Consider the following 20,855-nt stretch of genomic DNA (forward strand, 5'->3'; position numbering starts at 1 on the left):
TCTGCTTACCTTCCATGATTCACTTGTCAGTTCTCACAACTTCAAACAAGGCCTCATAGCAACCCACCTTAGTAACCCTTCTTCCTGATCTCTAGATTTAGCCAACATCCTGCTAGACAGATGTTTTTAGAACCCCTGGTAATGGCAAGGCTTTGTAAGAATAACTTAGTTAGACCCCACAGCTGCAGCTAGGTTCCTCTACCTGCAAAGCCCTCTTTCCTTTCCTACCCCTCCCCATATCCTGTTTTCAGAGGATATAACCTGTGTGAACAATAAAATCTGTGCCAGCTTGATCAGACTTCTTGACTTGCTGTGCCTCCTTATTTTCTCACGCATCTCAGTCCTCTCCACAGGGTCTAACGGTCCCACTTGATTGTCCAGCTGACCTGGACAAGGTAGAACATGGAGCACAGTCATGTAGAACATGGAGCACAGACAGGTAGACCAGGGAGTACAGTTATGTAGAACATGGAGCACAGGCAGCTAGACCAGGGAGCACAGACAGGTAGACCAGGGAGCACAGTCATGTAGAACATGGAGCACAGGCAGGTAGACCAGGGAGCACAGACAGGTAGACCAGGGAGCACAGACAGGTAGACAAGGGAGCACAGACAGGTAGAACTTGGAGCAGTAGTAAAGCATGACAGTGGATAACCTGAGAAAAAGAACACATGGGAATAAGAAGAGTGGAAGATGACTACGTATAAAGAAGTTGAGATAATAAATAACCCAATGATGTAATCTAACCAGAAGAACAAAACAGCAAACACGTTACTTACAACTCAAGATAAGGCAAAGGAGACAACCATAATAAATCAATCTTATGGGGAATGGGTATGTGCCACCCACTCTCAGCAAGAGTCATGTACACATAAGACAAAAATCTATCCTGCGTTCATATGAGAGGACAGTGAGGTAGTGGTGTTCACAGAGATGGAAACTGAGATGACATGTTACCTAGAGATATAATTCCACCTACACAGATAAAGAAAATGCACTCATGCTTCACTTAGGACTCTGTTGTAACTTCTAATATTATTCTAAATATACCCAAATTGATCTTGCACAAAAGATCTCCAAAACAGTGATTCTAACCACTAATAAATCTGACCAGCTTCAGGAAATGCATTCCCCATGTTCAGAATATATGACAATGTCTTTTGAGGGCTTAAATGGGTTTTCTCTCAAAACTTCCAAAGATGAGCTTATGACTCAACTTCTACCAAAATAATTCCTAAATCTGAATATATGTGAGGCAAAGGATGGTACAGAAAATGGTGGCTCATTCACAGTACACTCTCACAATTTCGAAGAACGGCCAGCATGACCAACGCACCAGAGACAATGGATCTAACCTGTGAAGAAAGGGACTCTGGTTTCCATTTCTTCAGCCAGAGAGAAGTTATAAGCAATCAGGGCCTTGTGAAGAGGCTGCCAGTGGAAGGCTTTCTGAAGCATGGTAGACCTTGTCCCACCATGGCGTCCTAAAAGGTCAAAGATGAACAACCGAATTCACAAGGTATTGCTCATAAAATGGGAAGCCATACGGAAGCCATCACATTTTCCTTGACTTTAACCTTGTAAGTAGTGACCCAGGTGGTTCCACGGATGAAGTTGCTGGGCACCAACCTGTTGACCTGAGTTGAATATCTACAGTCCATGTGGTGGAAGGAAACAATCAACTCCTGTGAACTGTCTTCTAATCTACACATGGGCACATCATATAGATATTGATGATATAGATGATGATATAGAAGATGATATAGATGATGATATAGATGATGATATAGAAGATGATATAGATGATGATATAGATGGTGATATAGATGGTGATATAGATGGTGATATAGATGATGTAGATGATGATATAGATGATGTAGATGATAATATAGATGATGATATAGATGATTAGATATACATGATATAAATGATGATATACATGATATATAGATGATGATATAGATGATATATGATGCAAATGATTACATAGCTGATGATTGGATGATATAGATGATACAGACAAAGTAGATGACATAGATATAGATATATAATAACAAGGTGACTAGGGACAAAGATGAATAAATGTCTCTAGGAACAGGCAATACAAGGGCTTAGGAAACTCACATTGAAACCTCATCATCAACACTACCCTAGCAGGGAACAGGGAGATGGGATATCAGAACAGCAGTCAACACTCCAAGAATAATGCATAGATTGCAAGAAGGAACGGTCTCCATTGGAGCTTTCTGCAGCCTTGAGTGCCCAGGACATACAGTGAGCCAAGGAGCCATAGGATGCGGCAGTCTGAGATGGCCAGCTGCTAGCCCAGTGGGCATTTAGAAAATCTAAGAGAAGTTTGAAGATTAGAAGTTAAAGGTGAAGGAATAAGTGTCTCACAGGGAACTTCCCCAAAGAACGCAGGCCAGCCTCTGGTCCAGGGAAGGTTAAGTGAAACCCTTCCTGCTTACCACCTGTGGTTGTTTGACACAGGGAGTGGCATGATTGAGGTGTGGCCTTGTTAGAAGAGGTGTGTCACTGTGGGGGTGGGCTTTGAGACCCTCCTCCTAGCTGCCTGAAGAGTCAGTCTTCCAGCAGCCTTCAGATAAAGATGTAGAATTTTCAGCTTTTCCAGCGCTATACCTGCCTGGATGCTGCCATGCTTCCTGACATGAAGGCAATAGACTGAACCTCAGAACCTGTAAGACAGCCCCAATTAAATGTTGTCCTTTATAAGAGTTGCCTTGGCCAAGTGGTGGTGGCACACGCCCAGCACTTGGGAGGCAGAGGCAGGTGGATTTCTGAGTTCGAGGCCAGCCTGGTCTACAGAGTGAGTTCCAGGACAGCCAGGGCTACACGGAGAAACCCTGTCTTGAAAAACAAAACAACCCCCCCCCAAAAAAAGAGTTGCCTTGGTCATGGTGTCTCTTCCCACCAATAGAAACTCTAACTAAGACACCACCTTCCTAGAAAGAGCTTAGCAAATTTGAAAAAAGCACTGAATCTAAATTATCCCTGTTCTATAGATAAGAAAACAAGTACTTAAAAAGATGAAATGCCTTGCCCACAGTTGCACAGCTAAAATACTGTAAATACTGTAAGCCCAGGATTTAAAGACACAGAGTTTAACTGGTGTTTTCATGCCAATGCTTTGAACTTATTGGCACTGTGATGAATTTCTTATATTTTTGGTTGTGAGCCTAGCCTTTAACGGCTGAGCCATCTATTCAGCCTGTGATGAGTTTCTTGTTTGGTTTTTTTGTTTGTTTGTTTTGTTTAGTTTTTTGAGACAGGGTTTCTCTGTGTAGTCCTGGCTGTCCTGGAACTCACTCTGTAGACCAGGCTGGCCTTGAACTCAGAAATCCGCCTGCTTCTGCCTCCCAAGTGCTGGGATTAAAGGCGTGCGCCACCACTGCCCAGCCTGTGATGAGTTTCTTAGAGGGCTGTTTGGCTCTAGTAAGAAAGGAAAAAAAAAACAGAATCTTGGAATGTTGTTCTGGTCAACTCCTTTTGTGTACTTCCTTGAAGTACCTGTCAATGACATGCCAGAGCAAAGGCACAAGTGTCGAAGGCTTGGTCCCCTGCCTGTGGTGCTACTGGGAGGTGGTTGGACTTTTAGGGGGTTGGTTTTGTGGGAGCAAGTTAGGTTACTTACTGTGTCTCTGAGCCTTCATCTGTAAATGAGATTGATAGCAGCATACAGGTTCTTAGCTCGATGATTTGTTCTAAGCAGTAAGAAATAAACAAGTCCTGAAACCACTACCTGGAACAGAGTAAACAAACCCCTTACAAAGGACACTGAGAAATGGATTTGCTTTAGGTTTGAGGCAATAGCAAGAGACCCAGAGGCTGCCCAGTGGTCTGAAATGTCAGCATCTAACAGAATCACCACAGACTCCTGACTCCACCTCCCAGTTCACACTCACTGGGTCTGGGGTAGGAGTCAGGATTTGCATCTCAGGCAAATTCCCAACTGATGCCCTTGATCTGAACATCAAACTCCAAAGACTCTTTTCATTCTACAGATTTGAAGACTGAGGACCAGACTGGTAAGCACTTGACTAAGATCACCCACAGTAGGGCTAAACCCGGACTCAGTGGGGGTTGCAGGCCCTGGGGTGGATCTCCACATTGATAGCTGTGTGCAGGAGCTTTCCCACATAGTGTAGCAGCAGCCACGGGGGAGCTAGTTTCCTGCCATCCACTTGAGGGCATCCTGGATACTTTTTGTCATCAGTGAAGATGAGTTTCTGAGGTTTGCAGAAACACTTTGTGACAAAGGCTGTCAACCTACATGGCTGAAGAAGAAAGCACAGCAGGAAGTAGGGGAGTCTCCAGATGACAGCACATAATTTTAGTTTGTTCTGGTTCTAGAAGGGGGCCAAGAGGGGGACACAGAGTAGTAGAGACCTAGAAAAGGGTGAAGTAGGCAGGTATGAGGTCCAGGAGGAGAGTGAGAAACTTGACCAAGTGTGAGCTAAACTGAGCCTCATTAAAGGGCAGAGGAAAAGAACAAGAGGAACAGAGATTGCAGAGAGAGAAGGAAGAGAGAGTGGGTGGTTCAAGTAACCAGCAACAGGTTTTGGAGTACAGGACCTGTCAGAAAGCAGGCAGCGTTAGCATGTATTACTCTTTCTATCCTGTTCCCAAAGGTACTACATGAGCCATTGCTGTATTTATACAGTTCCTTCTGAGACCCCGACAGACCAAGCTGTGGTTTTAGAGCTCATGACAACTTCAACTCACATCTTTAAGATGTTCCAGGATGTGGGACACTTCAGAGACTAAACTTCTCTCTAGCTTACAAACCTATTGTAAGCCTTAGAAAAGATGGTCCAATGTAGAATGGCCTAACTTCCCTGTCTCCAGGAAGCCCACTGCCTGAGACTGGATCCCCTCTGTCAGCAGCCCTGTCTTCTCCAGGTACATAGATGATGGGAGCAAAAAATGACCATGCTCTGCTCTCCACAGCCTCTGGGCATCTCCACCAGACCACCTAGGTGCCACAGAGCTGTGTCCATGAGGTCTCCTGGGATTCAAATAGAGGAATAAAGGATGTCATAAAAAAAAGAAAAGAAGGAATTCTTATGAGGAGTTATGTTTTTTATTAATACATATTAGCTATGATTTAGTGAGTGATTGCTGTGTGTCCTGGGGAAAAACAACAAGTTTACACTTTAACTACCTTTAAAGAGCCAGGAGCTAGGAAGGTGTCTCAGTGGTTCAGAGTTCTGACTGCAGAGGACCCGAGTTCAGTTCCCAGACCTGTACGGTGGCTCACGACAATCTGTAATTTCAGTTCCAGGAGATCTGATGGCCTCTTTCTAACTTCTGTGGGCACCAGACAACATGCATACACACATACATGCAGACAAAACATCCATAAGCATACAGCAAACCAACCAGAAAAACAAACAAAAAGGGGTTCACAGTCGAAAGAACAAGTATCAGGAAAGAGTTACATTTCTTACAAGCAAGTCTAACACCAGGACTGTACAAGATGCAGGAGCTCGAGAAAGCACACAGGTCATCTAAGGGAGTAGCAGGATTTTGTTGCCAGAGATGACAAGTGAAGTACAAAAACTGCCCTACTTGGTCCTTAAGCTCCTCAACCGCACGTAAATTTATCCCCAAATAAGCGCATTTGCCCAGACACCAGAGTGCTGATACTTTCTCTGAGTTATAACTACTGATGCAGCACACAGCCCATAAGCTAGCTACCCTGATACTATGACTCATTGGTGTTCCAGACATTAGGTTCACTTCAGATCTGCAAACATGTACTTGGTATCAACTGTGTTAAAAGAATTTGGCAGAGACCGGAAGCAAAAGACATAACCCATGGGTTTTGTTTTTGTTTTTTTGTTTTTTGTTTTTTGTTTTTTGTTTTTTTTTTTTTTTTTTTTGGTTTTTTTCCAGACAGGGTTTCTCTGTGTACCCCTGGCTGTCCTGGAACTCACTCTGTAGACCAGGCTGGCCTCGAACTCAGAAATCTACCTGCCTCTGCCTCCCAAGTGCTGGGATTAAAGGCGTGCGCCACCACTGCCCAGCTATAACCCATGTTTTAAGAGTGAAGACCAGTCTCATGAGCATATGCTCAGGAGGCAAATGACTGCAGTGTCAGAGTTTCTGATACACCACAGTCACAACAGCAGAAGTGACTGAAGGAGCGAGAGAATAAAGAAAGTACTGAACAGTTGCATGGATCCTGTCTGGTGTGCGATGTTGTGGTGACAACTCCATATCGCATAGTCTAGTCTGCATGTCAGTCCTGAGACATGGTTACAATCAATGTTTCACAGAAGGAACAGAAGGCTGGGGTTATCTGTGAACGTGTTCAGGTCACATAGGGGTTCAGGGGCAGGATGGACACATCAGACTCCATGTCCACTCCCAGTGTTCTCCCAAAGGAGTGAAGTGCACTATTTGTCTGACTGTGGTCATCACCTTCCCTAGTGGAGCACAAGTACTTCATAGTTGAATGGCTGCAGCAAACATTTTACCTTTTTTTCTACCCAGTTCATAGATAACTTAAACTCAAATACATATCAGATATCTGTATATATCAAATATCTGTAACAAGTGAGCTTCCTCCTGCCCCAACTCCTTCCTTTAAAAAGAGACGTATTTTATCAGTGTGTGTGTGTGTGTGTGTGTGTGTGCGCGCGCGCATGCAAATATCCTCAAAGGGCAGAATAGTTTGCTAGATCCCCTGGAGCTACACTTACAAGCAATTTTGAGCCAACTGACATGGTTGCTTGGAACTAAACTGGTCCTCTGGAAGAGCAGAATGTGTTGTTAACCTGCAGCCCCAAACCATGCTTCATTTCAAGCTAGGTTGGCAGTCCCATCTATGGCACTGCTGTTGCTCAGGATTTGACCTTCTTCTTTCATTCCATTGGACTGGGGATACTTTGTGTCCATGTGCCACCCCACTATACCTGTACAGTCTCCATCCAGCCTGCCTCTTCCTTTCTGAGCAAGACTGCCACTCTCCTTATGCAGAGCAGTAAGTAAGCCTAGGTGGAGCAAGGAACAACACCCACAGGGAGCTCTAAGGAGAGATATTCTGAAGCTGTCTCTCCTGTGACCACAGAGGAAACAAGAAACGGGTGGTGAAAATCATGGGATTCTGAGTTGAGCTCTGAATTCCAGGTTTTTCTATAACCAGTGCTTTCCAGTACTTTCTGCACGTGGCACACAGAGGTTTCAAGAAGTCATAAATATTCTCCTTAGAATTTTCCTTTCTCTTCCTCTTTCTCCTTCTCCTCGTCCTCCTCCTTCTCCTCTTGCTCCTCCTCTTCCTCCTCTTCTTTTAATCCTGTTCTTCAGTTCCTTGATCCCATTAGGGGTTATAACCCAGATCTACCTTCCCTTCTAGTCCTGCACATTCCTCTGCTTGGTTTGTTGGTTGATTGGTTGCTTTGGTTTGGTTAGTTTGATGACAAGATCTCTCCCTGAGTAGCCTACAAGTTTCAGTTTAGATCAAGTTGACGTCAAACTTGTGGTGATCCTCCTGCTTCTGCACTCAACGGGATTACAGGTTGCACTGTTGCATCTAGCATAATCATCCTTTTGGTTATGAAAATCCCGTTGCCCAAGAGATGTCTTCCTAGGCATGCTCTCGGGTCCGCCCACCTTTTGGGTTGTGAGTCTTCTCCATGAGATGATACAATGAGGTGAGCATCAGATGAACAGCATGATGGGAACAGAAACAGGAAGGACAGGGAGGAAGCCCTTCCCTGTGTTCTCATGGCTTCCCTCAGAATTTAAGAGGAGAGATTTTCTTCAAAGCATAGAAGGACTTTGTTTCAATCTAGTGATGGGCTCTGTCTATAAATTTCTTTCTAGGCACAGCCTACATCTAGGGACAACTTTAGAAAAAAATTCAGAGGCTTAACAATGGAGTTAATAATGGATTAATACAGCAACTGGGTGCTGGAGAGACGGATCAGCAGTTTAGAGCTCTTCCAGAGGTCCAGAGTTCAATCCCCAGCAACCACATGATGGCTCACAACCATCTGTAATGGGACCCAATACCCTCTTCTGATGTGTCTGAAGACAGCTACAGTGCACTCATATACATAAAATAAACAAATAAATCATTTTAAAAAACCCAGCAGCTGATGAAGTCATGAATTTTAATTTTAATTTTAATTTTAATTTTAATTTTAATTTTAATTTTAATAAGGGAAGCAAACATTCATTTGGGTATTTGCAGCGAGCCAGTCTTCACACTGAGTACTTTCACAGGCTATGGGTACGAATTAGTCAAAAGGTTAAAAAAGAGGGCCAAGGGAGGACAACACAGAAATTTCCAGACTAGGGGTAGAGTATGTGGGTTGTGAAACTGACTGGCAGGAAGGGGCACTGAGCATTCTGTGTGGTTGTCTTCTCCACCTCTGATACCACGTCTGAAGGACACTCACCTTGACAAGAACTGATTTAATGAGAGTGTCACTCCAGCTTCTGTTAGAGACAACTCCCTTCAGGCCGCAGAGTCTTTGTAATATCAGTGGAGTTAACGTGACCTCAGGGGAGACAAAGGAAGGGAAGGCATCAGCTGTCAGAGGGACCAGGGAGGTTTCTTCTCCTTTAGAATCTCAGACTGGCAAGGCCCGGGATCTTGTCACAGTGCAAATTCAGAGGCCTGGAGAGCAGCCTGGACTCTGCATTTCTCAGATAGTCCTGGGTGATGCCAGTGAGTAGTATGCAGTATGAAAGGTGACTTCCAAGAGTGCAGGAGCCCTGCCTTTTGATGGTTGCCTGCTTTGAGGTCAGGGATGGATTGAGTGACATCATTGAGTAGGGAAGGGTGTTTGGTTTTATGCTGTCATTTTGGTGCTGAGGATGAAACTGGGGGCCTTGTAACACATCCTAGGCCATCATCACTCTACCACTGAAGCAGGTTCTCAGTCCAAGTGACTCATTTTTATTGAAGAGACAGAGCAGAAGTAATTTGTTATCTCTTCTTACTGTTAGACAAAGACTGCAGGTTCTCTCTAGGATGCAGGCTTGCCAGCTCTGTGGAAAGGCAGCTGCTTTGTGTTGAAGCAGCCCAGAGAAGACTCCTGTGGTGAGCTACAGAATGAGAACTCCAGCTGACAGCTGAAGCCAAGAACTGTGGCATTCAGTCCATGTGCCTGTCAGAAACAGAGGCTTTGAAGTGGGCTTGAAAGCAAATCTTCTCTTCTCAAGTCTTCAGGTGAGACCACAACCATACTGCTTCACGAGAGACCTGGATGTCATACAGACCAAGTGTGTCCATAATCCTAGCACTTGGGAGCTGGAGTCTTGGATCAGAAGTTCAAGACCATCCTCAGCTACAAAGCCAATATGAGGCCAACCTGGAATATATCTTACTGTGTATAAATAAATAAATGTTTGTTCTTCCAACCCACTAAGTTTTACAGTGGTTTATAACTAATACATCAAAGGCCATATTTTGACTGCAGGTACTTACTCCAGGAGAACAGCCAGTTGGTTGGTATGAAGATTAAATGAGTTGGCATAGGAGCTGGAAGGGTGACTCAGAGGTTAAGAACACTGGCTGCTCTTGTCGAGTACCCTGGTTCGATTCCCAATACTGACACGATGGCTCACAACCAGCTATAACTCCAGTTCCAGGGATCTGATGTCCTCTTCTGACCTCCACAGGATCCTGTATGCACATGGTACATGGACACACACTCAGACATGGACACATTACACATAGAATAAAAAATGAATATTGTTCCAGGATATTTGATCACACTGTGAACCATGAGATGGGGTTATTGGCTGAAAAAGCTGTTTCTAGTTGTGGTGTGATGCAGTCTGAGTACACATTTCATCCTTCTGGCTGGAATTCAGACACGCCCTTAGTACACACCTTAATCCTAAACCATGAAGGTAAAGTTAGTTTGTAGAAGGGCATTGCCCATGTCTGAAAGTGGTGTCTAATTGAATGGCAGACAAAGTGACAAATCAAGGAAAGATTTGACAGAATAGGATATGCCCAACTCTCACAAGAACAGACAGGAAAAAGAGGATACTTAAGAGAGCAGTGCAGACAAGAAAAAGGAGAGAGAGAGAGAGAGAGAGAGAGAGAGAGAGAGAGAGAGGGCAGTTTTATCAGAAGAGTTTTACAGAAACAGGTTAAAGAAAGAACAAGCTAGACAGAATGAGCCAGAGAATGAGAAGGAGCCAGAAGATTAGAACAGATTGCCAGAGTTAGTTTGAGGCCAAGCAGAGCAATTCAGCTGATTCAATAGAGTTCACAAAGAAAAAAGAAAAGGTTAGCTTATTCAGCAGTAAGTCTCAGAGGCTGAACACATTCTAAGCCCAGATAAGAGTGTACAGAGGCTACAGGTTTCCAGAACTAGGCCTAGGTTAGCAGGCGGAGGCAGTAAGCCTCAGAGATGACAATGACAACAGGAGAAGAAAAGACATTATTACAAAATATTTTTTTAATTATTTATTTTTATGTATATGTGTAAACTGTAGCTGTCTTCAGACACAGCAGAAGAAGGCATCGGATCTCATTATAGATGGTTGAGATCCACCCTGTGATTTCTGGGGATTGAACTCAGAACCTGTGGAAGAGCAGTCAGTGTTCTTAACCACTGAGCCATCTCTCCAACCCGACAAAATATTTTTTAAAAATGGGTAAACACATTAAAGCAGAATAATAGCTGTCACCGGGCAGTGGTGGCGCACACCTTTAACCCCAGCACTTGGGAAGCAGAGGCAGGTGGATTTCTGAGTTCGAGGCCAGCCTGGTCTACAGAGTGAGTTCCAGGACAGCCAGAGCTACACAGAGAAACCCTGTCTCGAAAAACCCAAAAAAAAAAAAAAAAAAAAAAAAAAAGAATAATAACTGTCCTGTGGTGGGTCCTTGTCCTGTTTTAAGTATCAAAAACTCCCTTTTCACGAAAGCTCAGGATATTCCAGATTGGATGGGTTTGTTTGAAGGTCCTTTTGAGCCTTCACTCATTGACTTACCACACAGCCTAGGAAAGGATAGAGGCAAACAAAAGGGAGGAAAGCAGAAACAAGTGAATGCAGCAGGAAACAGAGCAAACCCTGCCTGCTTCCCAGCCTGTCCAGTCCTCGATTTCTCAATTTGATAGGTCTTTGCTTCCTCAGCTCACAGGCAGCTGGAGGCCAGATAATTTATCTGTGATTCTACACGGTACTCATCTGATGGGGGTCACGTGAGTCTGAACCTGAATGATTAAGAGATAAAGGATAGGCAAGTGGAGCATGGCAGTGTGGGCCGGTAAACACTCCTTGGAAGGCTGGGTCAGGAGCTCAAGTCCAAATCCAGTCTGGGCTGCAGAGTGAGTTCAAGGCCAGTGGAAGCAGCTTCATGGAGACTATCTCAAAATAAAAAGCAGGCTGGGAGGTGAGAATGGGATGAGAGAGGATAATGGGAGGTAGGAAGGATAAAAATGTATTCATATACGGAACCGTCAAAGAATGAACATACATTTAAAAAGTGCTCAATGGTAGAGCATTTGGTTAGGGGACTTGAAACCATGTGCTCAACTTACATACTCAACTTACATATGAAGGAAGGAAAGAGGGAGGAGGGAGGGGACGGGGTGGGGAGGGAAGGGTGGCTGTAAGCATAGAAGATAGTGGTAGGGAAACTCGGGGGCCTGAGACACCTACATGGCCTTTCCGGGGGGAAATCTGGTATGCTTCCAGTTTAGGGTCAGACTTGTGGTGTGGGCCTGAGACTCCAGGGCTGCACTGCTTCCGGTATCCCCACTCTCACCTTGATACAGTCCTTTAGATAACTGAAGGCGGTGATAGTAAGGTGGAGAGATTTCCCACGATTGGCTGAGTTTTAAAAGCAGCGTCAGATCAACAGAGAAGGGCCGGAAAGCTGTCTGCTCAGCTGAAGGCTCTGGAATGGGAGGTGTAGATTGTCAAAGCCTTCCACTCAGTGATGGTACCCGGAACCGTGGCCTGGATCACCTTTCCCAAGAACACACAAGAACCTAAGCGCGGTTTGCTGGGGGGAGGAGGAGGAGCGGGAGCGCCTTCGAAAGAACTGATCTTCAAAAGGAAAAGTAGAGGCGTCCGCACTGCATGTGAGTCTTCCGATAAGGGAGATGTTCAGGCACGAAAGAAGGGTGACATGATTATGTGGCTTGTGACTTGTCAAAACGAGAACATAGTGGTTTTAAGCATCGATGTGGGCTTAGGGTGAGCATGCAGTCTGCGCTTCGTAGGTGTGGAGTCTGTTCTCTGGGGGGAGGAGTTCCTGACACGGAGATTTTCCAAATGACGATTCTGAGTTTTCTGCACACTCTCCCCCATCGCCAGTCACTCACAGGAAACTTACTGGAACCAGTTCCCACAGCCTGGTCTCTGGGAAGGTCTCTGAGAGCGCTCTGTCTGAAGGCGATGGCGATGCTAATCCAGCCTTCGGGGCAACACCGCCATCTGCTGACGAGGCTAAGAAGAAAACGCTGGAAAACAAGACGCGCTATGATGGAGGAGGCTAGTACGACATTCAGAGCCAACCAGAGAACTCATACAAAGAAAAGGGTCTCCACGGAGAAGAGAGATCAGAAAGGCCACTGGGGAAGTACGGACAAAGAGCTGTGGCCAGAGATTGAACGGATAAGGGATCCAGGCTTCAAAGGCTCTTCCTGGAGAGACATTCTGGAAATGTCCTGCGTCTACAACACAGAACTAATCCGACGTGACAGACTGCAGTCTGAGAGCAGAGGAGGTTTTCAGAATCCCGGATCCCACAGCATCAGCCTACCTCCCTGAACAGCGGTGATGTAGTGTGGAGGGTGGCAACTGCTTCTTGACTTGGGAATCTAATAAAGTTTTTCAAGCCCATATCCAGATCATCACCAGACACCAACAAATGAAGCTTCGAGGAAGGTGTCTTTATCTTACTACCAGACCGACAGCCAAGGAGTTCCACCCTACAAGGTTTGAACCAAAATATCTTTTTCTTATTGATGGTGAAACTAATGATTATTACCCGTATTCCCTTGGAGACAGAACACTTACTAGATCACTTGTGTGGTTTGGTGAGCAGCTGGGTGACAGAAAGCATGCATGAGTTCCAGTCCCCAAACCACAAGGAGAAGAAGATGACATTGCATGAGACTTCAATGTGATGACTAATGAGATCTAGCTCAGCCACATAGTCGTTAAAAATAAAGATGTCTATGCTTTCTACAAACGATAGTCCTCAGAATTTGACTTCTGAGAGCAGAAACCATTCTTTAAAGTGTTCCTGAATTCACAGTCATCTTATCCACCCCCAGCTCTGATATGATTTTAGGAGGTGGCAAGAGGAGGATGAAGAGGAGAAGAAGGAAGAAGAAGAAGAAGGAAGCGGGGAATCAGGAGGATGGAGACCAGAAGGAGGATTTGTGTGTGTGTGTGTGTGTAGAAAGAGGTTTCAGCATAGATCTAAACACTAAAGATTTTCTAAATGCAGGTACAGTGTGACAACCGACTTCCATATTCTCTTCACACCGCACTGAACTTGCTTTGTCTCCAACTCCATAACACACAAGATCTTTCTCTTTGTCCAACTCCTTCCTTCCTCCTCTTCCCCCTCCCCTCTCCTTTCCTCCTCCTCCTCCTTCTTTTTTTGTTTTTTTTTTTTTTTTTTGTTTTTTTTTTTTTTTTTTTTTTTTTTTTTTTTTTTTTTTCCGAGACAGGATTTCTCTGTGTAGCCCTGGCTGTCCTGGAACTCACTCTGTAGACCAGGCTGGCCTCGAACTCAGAAATCCGCCTGCCTCTGCCTCCCAAGTGCTGGGATTAAAGGCGTGTGCCACCACCGCCCGGCTCCTCCTTCTTCTTGACAGGGTTTTTCTTTGTAACCCTGGCAGTCCTGAAGCTTGCTTGTTCTCTTGCTCTGTAGACCAGGGCAGCATGGAACTCAAGAGATCCGCTTGCCTCCTCGCCTCTCGAACGCTGGGTCTAAAGACGCGCGCCACCGCTGCTCGGCCCAACTCATTGCTTTCCTCTTCTCTACTCCCCTCTCACCTGATTGCCAGAGCACATCTCCATGAAGAACTGCAGCATTTCGTCAGCTCTGACAGCTCTGCTGGAAATGTGCGGTGGATGATGAGGGAAGGGGGAGGGGCCGGTCTGGAGATAAAGGTCAGCGAGAGAGAGCAAGAGTTTTCAGGCCGGAAATAGAAGAGGGACAGAGGAAACAAGAGCCGCATGTTCACCTGCACAAGCTGTTCTACACTCACCTCTGCTCTGCTCCAGGGTCTATGAGGCCTCGGGGTCCACACTGCCTCGCAGTCTCTGGTTATCATTAGCGTTCTCCTCCAGTTGCCTCTGTGCATAGGAACTAGGACTGTAACGCCTCTCTCTCCCGGAAGTATGTGCACGCACCGTTCCCTTTAACCCTCAGGTGTTTCTTCCCTTCCATCTGCGAACTCCCTTTCCCTGGTGACTAATGGAGAGAGAGAGACAACTCAGAGCTCAGAAGTCAGTTTCTTTCCTCTGGGCCCCACTTAGGGGCCGTGTCTCTATCTCACTGTGAACACCAGCTCTTGTCACACTTCCAGAGCCTGTACCTTACCTTACCTTGCAGCCATCTGCTTATCGGAGGCAGGGGGCTGCCCACAGGGCCTGATGATGGCGGTTGTCCAAGTGGAGGCTTGGCTAAGAACCAGAGTGGAGGTTGGACAGAAACAAAGGACCAGAGAGAACAAAAGAGATGCCCCACGGCAGGTCATTCTCCAGAACTTCCCTAGGATCTCCAAGTTTTATCATTTAACAATCCTGGTAGCATAAAGTCAGCTAAAATTCATCCTCCCAGTCGTTCTTTACGCAGTGGTCCAGTGCGGTGGAGATGGATCTTAGGCTGTCTAGAGCTGACCAGGCATCTGGCTCTCAGGAGGAGAAAGCTACTTCCTACACACGTTCTGTGTGCTCTCACCTGAACCTCAGGCCCCGTCCCCACCCTCGATTACCCCCAGGCCTCCCCCACAGCCCCGACCCCTGCTGTTCTCAGGACCCTGTCTGTATGCTCAGTGACTTGCTATCTTCTGCACACCTCCCTTCATTCTGCTGGGTCACGACATTTGTTTTTAGCTTGCTGGAGACAGAGAGAAGACAGAAGCAACTGGAATGATCCAGAGGAGACAGTGTCATAGAAATTGAGAAGATAAGGGAACAGAAAGACTCCGGGTCACTCTTCTGAAGGTTTATTTGAGTCTAGTTCCTTCTGTCACCATGAGTGGCCAGTAACTTGCTAGTCTTTACACACTGCTTTCTGTCTGCCAATTTGGGGTAGTGCTTCCCGAATGAGGCTAATATGGATGCCAGTTCTTAGTTTGCTTTAAGAACGTAGTCCAGAAGCTGGGCAATAGTGGTGCGTGCCTTAAACCCCCACACTTGGGAGGCAGAGACAGTTGGATCTCTACGTCAATGCCAACCTGATCTATAGAGCCAATTTCAGGACAGGCAGGGCTACACAGAAAAATCCTGACTCAAACAAACAAACAAATAAACAAAATATGTTCTAGGGCTGGAAGACCCCGGAACTCACAGATGTCTCTATATGCTCAACACACACACACACACACACACACACACACACACACACACACACACACAGAGAGAGAGAGAGAGAGAGAGAGAGAGAGAGAGAGAGAGAGACACAGACACAGAGACAGACAGAGATTGTATTATGTGTGACCGTGTATATACACAGCAGTGAAGGACTGGGGGCACAGTGCCTGAGTCCCACAGTCTCCCTCCTTCCCCTCCTATTCCCCCTCCTCTCTTCAGCCCTGGCCAGCAACATTTTGGGTTAATCTCTCATTTTGTTTGCCCACACAGTTACCCTAGGTTTCTTCTTCAAAACTTCTCTGTCTTCAATCCTCTCCCCCACATCCCTTGTTTTATTTCAAGATGGTGTGATACAGTTGCCAGGAGGTACCTGCAAATTCTGAACACATCACAGCATCCAGCATCTTCATGGCTCCTAAGGTACAGTGAGTTGTAACTGAGGTATGTGTTAAGGATTAAATGTGTGCTGCATGAAAAAAATTAATTGAACAAAAGGACTAAATATCTTTCATCCTTTTCGCTTTTTGAGACTGGACGTTGGTGTGGAGGTCAATCTGATCTTGTACTTGCAATTGATCCATCTGCCTCTGCCTTCTTAATACTGAAATTACAAGCACGGAGCACATGCCTAGCTGGGTGTTGTTGTTTGTTGAGATGGGAATTGTGTAGTTCAGGCTATCCTTGAACTTTCTATGTAGCCAAGAATGACCTTTGTCTTAGTTAGGGTTTCCATTGCTGTGAAGAGACACCATGACCAAGGCAAACATTTACCTGGGTCTGGCTTACAGATCCAGGCTTAGTCCATCATCATCATCATCATCATCATCATCATCATCATCATCATCATCATCATCATTGCAGGCGCAGCAGAATGTATGGCAGCATGCAGGCAGACATGGTGCTGGAGAAGGAGCTGAGAGTTCTACATTTTGATCTGAAGGCAACCAGGAGACACTGGCATTCTCAGGCTGTTAGGAGGAATCTCTCTTCTGCAATGGGTGGAACCTGAGCATAGGAGGAGAACTCCAAAGACACCTCCACAGTGACACACTTCCTCCAACAAGGCCACACCTCCTAACAGTACCACTCCCTGTGGGACAAACATACTCAAACCACTACCTTCCACTCTCTGGCTGCCATGAGCTTGTTCAAACACATGAGTCTCTGGGGACCACACCTATTCAAACCATCACAACCTTGAACTTCTGACCTCCTGAGTTTAGGGATTCTGGGTCTATACCACCATACCCAGCTTTCCAATGTCTTAACTTTTAAAAAATGTCTGTAAAATTCTGAACTTAGACACATGTCCTGTACTCCATCTCCATCCAGGCTGTCTCTCATCTCGGGCTAACCTCCCTCTCAACATCCTTTCACAAGTGTTCATTTTCCAACTCACATAGTAGGAGAAGATGATTTCTTGGTCATTGATCCTTTGGATCAATGGAATTGTCCACTAGTGCACTAGTGCCTCCTGGGTCTGGCCACACCTCACCAGGCCTCTTGGCTACTGAATGCCCTGGAAGCTTCAGGTGGTTTTGTGGGAGGGATGTAGGTGCAGACAAGCATTTTGGTAGCAATGAAGGGAGAGAGAGAGAGAGAGAGAGAGAGAGAGAGAGAGAGAGAGAGAGACAGACAGAGAGAGAGAGAGACAGAGACAGAGACAGAGACAGAGAGAGACAGAGAGAGGAATTTCAGAGGGAGGGAAGAAGGAAGTGAGGGAGGGAGAGAGAGAAAGAGAATATGTCTGGATTATACATTGAAGAACTCCTGGAGTAAGGGCAGCCCAGCCCCTGGGCTGGAGAGTTCAGGGTAGAGGGTGAGGTAAGCAAGCCATACCTTGTAACAGGTAGGTACTGAGGGATGCTGGGAGAACATAGAGGTCAGGTCCACTTTGGTATGTAAACTAGGTACCTCAGCTGCTTGTCCTGGGTCTGAATCCCAACACTCTGGGTTACATACCAAAATTTTCAGGTGGAACTTACCCTGAAAGGAAGAGAAGAAGAGAGTAAGGGAAGGGAAAGGAGAAGAGGGGAGGGGGAGAGCAGAGGAGAGGAGGAGAAAGAGAGATATATGCTCTTAATCCCAGAGCTCTTCAATTCTCTCCAAATGTCACTTCTCAAGAACGACAGATGAAAACTGGGTTTTTCACTAGAGGCCCAGCCAAGAAACAGGTGAAGAATCCATGAAACGGTGTGTAGTAACATTGCAATATGGAAGCCAGGGCTAAGAAGGCTCAATTATAGTTGTCAAGTAATGGGTACTTGTGAGTGATATACCTTCATAAGACTGGTGCCTGCTGGGTAGATAAGCATGGCCAAAGTTGTATTTTAGGGACAGGAAAACTAAGTATAGAGTATGAGGAGATTGAAAAATAGTTATTTCTGAATGCAATGATTGACTGAAGCTTAGAATAAAGACCTAGTTAAATTAGCTACAAGACAAATTATATGTGCTTGCTTAAATACCACGGCAGAATGACTGCCGCAGTGGTTCTTATTGATCACATTCCTGCACCAATATTTTTCACCAGGTAATTCTATGGCATCCTCTCTGCCTGACTGTATGCCTGCTATGTAACTTATTGATGGCTACAGGATGTTAGCACATACTGACCTGAGACTCAGGAAATTCCTGGTGGGCCAGCTCTGGATCTGTACATCATGCTGCTATGAGCATACACGTGGGCTAGCAGGTCGGAATACGAGAGACAAGTGGAACACCAGCTTTCAGCCAGCAGCTCACAGACATATACGGAAACCCACTCAGATCATCTGCCGGACTGACCACTGTGGATGGGCAAGCATTGAGTACTTTCTGTTCTATAGCAGTGACTGAGTGCTTCATGGCTTTCGCTGCACAGCCGTTCTGCTAGTAACTGACATAATCCCCCTTCCTTACGGATCATCTAAAATCTGCAGGTCGCTTGGTGCTTGGATCATGAATGTCCCCCAAAGGCCATATATTGAAGGCTTGGTTTCCAGCCTGTGGCACTCCTGGGAGGTGGAAAAGCCTTTAGGAAATGGAACCTAATGACAGGAAGTGAGGTCATGAGAGAAGGGATATATTGACCCTCCACACACACAGTTTCTGCCCATCACAAGTGCTCTGCCACCACAGACACAGAGAACCACATTTCCATAGATTAAAAACTGTGAAACCATGAACCAAACTAAATGTTTCCTCTTTTGTCTTCTTAGATTTATTTATTATGTATACATCGTTCTGCCTGCATGTATGCCTGCAGGCCAGAAGAGGGCACCAAACCTCATTATTGATGGTTGTGAGCCACCACCATGTGGTGGCTGGGAACTGAACTCAGGACCTCTGGCAGAGCAGTCTCTTAACCGCTGAGCCATCTCTCCAGCCCCAAATGTTTCCTCTTCTAAAGTTGCTTATTTTAGGTGTTTTGTCAGAAAAGTGGAAAACTGACCAACGAGAGCCATTTTTACAAGTAAGAGGGAAAGGAGGGAAGAAACTTTGGTCAGACCCACTGTGCTCCCTGTTCAGACTTCATATGCAACATCACTCAGAAATGAGGGTGAACTGATTTTTGTTTGTTTGTTTGTTTCTATTTTTTTGAAACAGGATCTCTCTGTGTAGTCCCAGCTGTCCTGGAACTTAATCTATAGAGCCCGAGCTTGCTGGCCTCGAACTCAGAGACCCATCTGCCTACGCTGGGGTTAAAAGTGTGTACCACCACAAATATAAGAGTAGTGTGTAGTGGTTCAGGTATGAGGATTTTCATTCCATTAATACAAAAAATAGGAAGACTCTAAGGAAAACCTTCTGTGAGGCCGTCAAATGAATGTTTGGGAGTCATATGCCAAGGGAGAACTATAAAGAACAATCTTGAGCTTTTCCTCCAGGGAAGGCTCCTCTCTGGCGTGCTCCCCCCATGCCCCTGCCATTGGGGGGGTAAGTTTACCTCCAGACAACTGTCTGTGGGATAGGATACTAGGTGGCTGTGTCCAGTGTGAAGGGAGCAAGGACATCGTAGTCAACAGTTGGGCTCTGCTTGCTGGGTCCATTTACACTGTAAATCGCCAGGAATACTGGATGGTTCTTGAGGAAAGAGTCATCGTGGCTTCTAACTCTGACCTGAGGGGCGAAGTTCTCAGGTTTTAAGGTCAGGTCAGGAGGAGGCTGGGGTATCAGGCAAACTGAAGCGATAACAGAAATTCCAAGAACACATTCTAGGAAAAAGCCTATGAAATGGCAGGTGTGATTCAAGCCTGGAGAAACACACAGAAGTTGTTGGTTTTGGTTGGCTTTGGGAGTTCTTACAGCGCCCAGGCTGGCCTGGAATTCATCATGGAGCCAAGAATAAAACTGAACTTCTGATTCTCCTGCCTCTGCTTCCCAAGTGCTGCCATTTCAGGCACACACCACCACACCTGGAAGGTGGGATTCTGGGGGTCAGGTCCACATCTGGCTCTGTACATGGTGAGCAATACTCTGACAGTTGAGCTACACACCCAGGCTAGAAACACACAGAGTGACAATCTGATACAGAACTCGATGTACGTACAGTTAGTGGGGCTCTCTAGCCCTCTACTGGCCCAGCCTCTCTGAGGGTGTGTGTATCATTTGGTTTAATTTCATTTAAATGTTGATTTCAGTAGGATCTGGCTATAAGGCCAGTTGGTCTTAAATTTGAGGTGTGTGTGTATGTGTGTGTGTGTGTGTGTGTGTGTGTGTGTGTGTGTGTGTGTGTGTTTGTGTGCACTATGGCTTATAGGAGTTGATTCTCTCCTATCATGTGGGCCTCAGGCATTCAATCTGTTCATTGGGCTTAGTGGCAGGTTCCTTTATCCACAAAGCTATCTTGCTGGCCTCTCCTCTTTCTCCTTCCTTCCCTTTTTCCTTTCCTTTCCTTCCCCCTTTCTTTTTCTTTCCTTTTCTTTCCTTTCCTTTCCTTTCCTTTCCTTTCCTTTCCTTTCCTTTCCTTTCCTTTCCTTTCCTTTCCTTTCCTTTCCTTTCCTTTCCTGGTGCTGGGATTAAAGGTGCATGCCATCTCCAGGCACTTCTTTATGTCATTGCTTTATGACTCAAGCATCACCCCTCCTATCTGTCCCTTCCTCCACCACCAAAGCCATAGTATTAATCCAATGAGATCGAAGGTAGACATGGGCCTTAAAATTTCTCCACAGCCCTGAAAGACCTTGAACTTTTCTTCCTTCTGCCTCAGCTTCCAAAGCTATTGGGAATACTGGTCTGCGCCACCAGATCCAACGTTCCTTTCATTCATTTCCCCAGGGATATCAATGTGGTACACCATGCAGAGTAGAAATTAAATCCAT

General features: G+C 45.7%; 1 pseudogene; it reads right to left on the minus strand.

Moving 5' to 3' along the window:
- LOC117715738 (alpha-2-macroglobulin-like protein 1) overlaps positions 1 to 20,855 on the minus strand; it is a 67,817-nt pseudogene that overhangs the window by 37,199 nt on the left and 9,763 nt on the right.

Source organism: Arvicanthis niloticus, chromosome 9, assembly GCF_011762505.2.
Source record: "Arvicanthis niloticus isolate mArvNil1 chromosome 9, mArvNil1.pat.X, whole genome shotgun sequence".
NCBI lineage: Eukaryota > Metazoa > Chordata > Mammalia > Rodentia > Muridae > Arvicanthis > Arvicanthis niloticus.